Source organism: Apium graveolens, chromosome 9 (assembly GCF_009905375.1).
Source record: "Apium graveolens cultivar Ventura chromosome 9, ASM990537v1, whole genome shotgun sequence".
In the NCBI taxonomy this organism is placed as follows: domain Eukaryota; kingdom Viridiplantae; phylum Streptophyta; class Magnoliopsida; order Apiales; family Apiaceae; genus Apium; species Apium graveolens.
Genome location: NC_133655.1, coordinates 100,402,324 through 100,407,718, shown reverse-complemented (window position 1 = coordinate 100,407,718; position 5,395 = coordinate 100,402,324). Strand labels below are relative to the sequence as shown.

The 5,395-nt window shown below is 37.0% G+C and overlaps 1 non-coding gene across 1 annotated transcript; it reads left to right on the top strand.

Moving 5' to 3' along the window:
* The first annotated feature begins 1,134 nt into the window (after positions 1–1,134).
* LOC141687545 (small nucleolar RNA R71) lies at positions 1,135–1,241 on the top strand. The gene has a single exon (XR_012561041.1). It is a non-coding gene; the product is annotated as a small nucleolar RNA R71 (small nucleolar RNA).
* Positions 1,242–5,395: the final 4,154 nt, after the last annotated feature.

Genomic DNA, 5,395 nt, shown 5'->3' with positions numbered 1-5,395 from the left:
TACCCTTCATGAACTAAGCATAGCTCGGCATGTGTTCTAGAGCTTCAGCAAAAGGTATATTAATGTGCATCTTCCTGAAAACCTCCAAAATCTTGGCGAATTGCTTATCAAACTTCTGCTTTTGAAGTCTTTTAGGATATGTCGGAGGTGGGTAGACCTGTTTATCCCCTGTATTACCCTCAGGAGGATTGCTTTCAACAGCTTTCTTCTTCGGTTCCACCTCGGAATCCTTCTGCATAACTTTTTCATCTACAATCTCATTTTCTGGAATTGGCAAAAGTGCAGATGCACCTGTATTCAGAACAGAATCTTCAGAATCCTCATCTTGCTGAATTTGGGGGATCGAAACCTTTTCAGATCTCAAGGTGATTGCCTTTAACTGCTCCTTGACTTCCCTTTTTCCTGGATTAGCTTGTGTATCACTAGGAAGAGTTCCTTTTTGATGGTTCAACAAAGCATTGGCAATTTGCCCTATTTGATTCTCCAGAGTCTTGATAGAAACTACTTGGCTTTTGCACATAAGCCTCAACTCCTCCAGTTCAGATTTTTCATTAGTAGATTGACCGGTACTTCCATGCGGTTGTTGTTGAAGTTGGAGTTGTTGTCTTGGTGCTGTTGTTGAAAACCAGGAGGGTTGAATTGCTTTTCTCCAAGCTGCTGATAAGGCTGTTATACCGCACTCTGGTTGTTGCTCCAACTGAAGTTAGGATGATTGCGGTTGTTAGGATAATAAGTGGTAGGAACTAGTTGTTGCGACCTCTGAAAGTTGCTCACATACTGAGCTGACTCACTAGATATAGCATACTGCTCCATTTTGTGCGCACATATACAAAGCTCACGGACACTAGTGATCTGATTAACTCCATAATTAGCCAAAGAATCCACTTTCATCGTTAACGCCTTTAGCTGAGCAGCTATAGCTGTAGCTGCATCCACTTCCAGAATTTCTGCTACCTTTCCTTGAGGTAGTCTCTGAGTTGGGTTATGATATTCATTAGCAGCCATCAATTCAATTAGCTCATAAGCTTCATCATAGCTCTTAGCCCATAAAGCTCCACTGATGCTGCATCGAGCATGGGTTTTGACTGTGCTCCCAAACCTTTATAAAAGCAATTGATGATCATCCAATCAGGCATGCCATGATGAGGACACTTCCTAAGCATCTCCTTGTAGTGCTCCCAGGCCTCACATAAAGATTCTCCCAATTGCTGCACAAATTCAGTAAGAGCGTTCCCGATTTCAGTTGTCTTCGCCATAGGGAAGAAATTAGTAAGAAACTTCTGAGCAAGATCCTCCCAAGTAGTGATAGAACCTGCTGGTAGAGAATGCAACCAACACTTAGCTTTATCTCTCAGAGAGAATGGGAAAAGCCTCAGCTTTACAGCATCTTCAGAAACATTGTTGAACTAGAAAGTGTCGCAGATCTCGATGAATTCTCTAATGTGCATGTTGGGATCTTTCATTGGAGAACCGCCAAACTGAACTGAATTCTGCACCATTTGAATCGTGCTAGACTTGATTTTAAAAGTATTAGCCATGATGGCTGGTCTGACACTACTAGACTGAATGTTATTGATCTTTGGTTGAGAATAATCCATCAAAACTTTCGGATTTGCTACTGGTTCTCCCATTGCAATAACAACTTCTTCTTCAACTTTCTCAACTTCTTCAAAAAGTTCTTCAACTTCTCCAACTTCGTCCAGTATTTCCTTACGAGATTGAGAACGTGTTTGTATACATGCTCTCTAGAGTACCTGAAACACAAACAAAGTAAACAAGTAAGTAAAATATTTGATTCAATGAACTTTAACGACCACTGATGTCAAGAACATAAACTAAATTTAACACCGATATTCCCGGAAGCGGCGAAAATACACGCAAGTGTACACGATCACAAGTAGTATAAGATATAAGTCAAGTTTATTCCTACATGGACTGGTTAAGGTTAATTTCAGATTATGCACCTATGCAACAATGTAGGGTTATCGCTCAATGCTAAGACAAGTAATAAGTTGAATTTTGATTTAACTAAGAGATTATACTAACTAACATTAAATAAGAGAATTAAGATTGAATTACTTATATGAGAATGAACATGGGATTCTAACTTCATTAAATACTTCATTCAAAGTTATGTTCTTTAACATTAACATGTGATGGTGATGACAACTAATCAGATAACACAAAATTAGTATACGCTAACTTTCGTTATACGTATACCCTACTACTAAGCATCCACAATTAAGATAGAAGATAGCAGACACCAATTATGCTTAGTCCTTATATGTCTATAAAGATTGAAAACATAATGGTTTAAGAGTAAGTTATCTATCGTGATTATATAGGGTGAGTAAGATGGTTAAAATTACCCATGAATTATGCATGTCAATTTATATATAAACCTATGCTAGCATGGCAAGTTCTAAACCTCTATATTCATTATCGCTTAAATAGAGATTAACAAACAACCTTATATGTTAGCTACACATCAAAGATGAATAAGCACAATCAAACTAGGAAATCACAAATCACCACACACAAAGGATTATAAAACAATTAACTATTGAAATCCATAAATAAATCCGTTAGAATCCCATGACAATGATTAGTTCATAATCGAACTCATCGTCATCATGGGTTCCAATGAAAACATGATAATAAATAAATAAGAGTACTAGGGTTTAAAGACAAATCGAAAATAAGCATCCAAAGTATCAACTATATTGAAGACTACAATAGTCTTCTTCTCCTTAGCCATCTTGTGCTCTCTAGGTCTTCTCAATGCCCTCATTTGGCTCCTTATTATTTAAAACAAATTATTATTAGCTTATATATGCTTCTGGACGACCTGGGCCCTCAAAATCATCAAATTCAAGTCAAACAAGGATTCTGACTCAGGACTCTGGTGCGGCCGCCCCACACCCCGCGTGGGCGCGCGCGCTTCTACAATTCTAGCACGGTCGTCCCGCTTTCCCGCGCGGGCGCCCGTGCTCTTGTACTTGAACTTCTGCATTTTCTTGTATTGGCTGTAACTTGAGTTCCGTTCATCATAATTTGATGATTCAACCGTCCACGCGAAGCTATCGAGATGCTCTTTAACATGAACATGACCTAGGATTCCAATTCTGATCTCTTTTCAACATATTTCCTTTAAAAGCTTATTTGTTCATCCAACTAATGCTTGTAATGCAATAACACAAAAACATCAAAAATACCAATAACTTGAGTCCAAAACACCAACTTAAGCTTGTAATAAAGCGTTCCAAGTTGATATAAAATCCACTTATTATGTGCCAATCTCATGACTTCTTTCGCCTTCTTGAGAGTGCTCAAGAAGGGGTGCAAACTATGTACAAGGTGCATTTGGGAGAATATTTTGTTCAATAGTGACACCTTGTAGAGAAAATGCCACTAGATTCTGTTTTGATCCCTTATTTAAATCTGCATCATTTTTAGAAGATGCAGAAGTGGTCAATTGAGTGGTCAACTCTATCTTCTTCTTCTTTGGTTTCGTGACTAGGTGACTCTCACTCTCACTTAGTTGCTCTCCACTCTCATTGATTATACTCATTTTTGTGTTCTTTCTCTTTTCTTTACTAACTTCACCCTTTTGAGAGGATAAAGTTGTTGGCTTACTAGCATTTAAAGGTTTAGAAGAAATGGTTTCAGTTGTGCAAGGCCTTTTTGGATTGTATTGTGTTTATACTTCTACAGGACTAGGAACCATAGTTCTACTAGTATTAGCAAGACTTCTCATGTCAGGAATTGGGTAGGGGTAAGTTCTAAATTTCCCTAACATAAAGTTAATGATACTTAGACTTACTCCTACTTGGTTTCTCTTGTTCAGTTGTCCAAATAGAACTTTGGACACTGGTTTAGAAATGCCTATTTGACTTTGATCTATACCCTCAGTTAAGTGAATATCAGTAACCTTATGATTTAAGAAAGATATTATAAATCTAGGGAGAAAGATTTCCTTACCTCTACTTTCCAAGGGGATTGTTAGCCTGTACTCAGCTCACTCAGAATGAGGCTTCCAACATCAAGATGTCTGTCATAAGCCATTGAGAAGACTAGTTTTTGAACTACACTAGAAATGTTGTCAAAACCGATCTTCCTGCAGGTGAAGGCCCCTATGACAGTGTAAAAAACAAAGGATCATTCTCTTTTACATGCTTCTTGTTGAGCCTTGCTAGTTCAACTTTGTCTCCAAAGTGAATAAAATCCATGAAGTCGACAATCTCATGATAAGTAGGAGCTGCATCAAAATCCTTTGTGGGTAGCCCAAGAGCAGTATTAAGATCATTTGCATTAAACTCCACAGCCACCCTTTTTATGGTACAAGTCACCACCATGGACATAACTTGATTATCATCTATGTTTGTAACAAGAACAACACTTCCCCAATTCATTCAAAACGTCTAGGTAAAGAGTATGGTTTAATATAAGAGCACCTGCAAGATAGGAATCAACAAGAAATTTCACAAAATACTTGAAATTATCAGGTACTTGTGTTGGATCAACAAAAGTGTTATTCCCAAACAATCTAAACAAGAGTTGAAGAAGGGGGTTGAATGGAATTCTGGATTTTTTTTAATTTTAAGAACAGTTCTACTATAAATATATAACTGTGTTTGATTTTGCAATAGTGCAGAATGAAAGTAAAATAGAAATCAAATCACAAAGCAATGAAATACAAGTATTTAAAAATTTTCTGGTGGATTGAACTTTTCCACTAGAGATATATATTAAGTAGAGAACTCTGTGTTTCAAGATGAACACAGCTGCTTACAAGTTCAAGAACAAGAACCGAGAAATTCTTTACAAATTTTGCCTTATCTATTTCTCAGGTAATTGCTTACTTTCTTGGATACTTTTCAACTTGCTACCTTGGTTTATATATTACCAAGTTATATGATAAAAAGACAAGATAATAAGACAAACTATATCTAGTCTAACGTCATGCAACACTTCTCTTTCCAGCATCTTTGAATATCATCTATTTAGCATGGAAATGGAAATGCTTCTTGGTTCTCTAAATCCTTTAAACAGGTTGCCACATTCCATTTGCATACGACCAACGCATGTGATTGTCAAGTCACTATCAATTGCTTTTTTGAATTTGAACATCCATTGAAACTCAGATTGATCATCCATTGGAACTTTGTTTCATTATCCATTGGAACTCAGATTGATCATCCGTTGGAACTCTGTTTGATCATCCGTCGAGACTTATGTTGATCATCCATTGAGACTTATGTTGATCATCCTTTGAAGCTTTGTGAATCATCCGTTGAGACTTCCTTCTTGATAGTTAACTATACTTCATTTACACAAGATTACAAGGCATCTAATATTTACAATTAACCATCTTATCTTGCATATCAATCTAGTA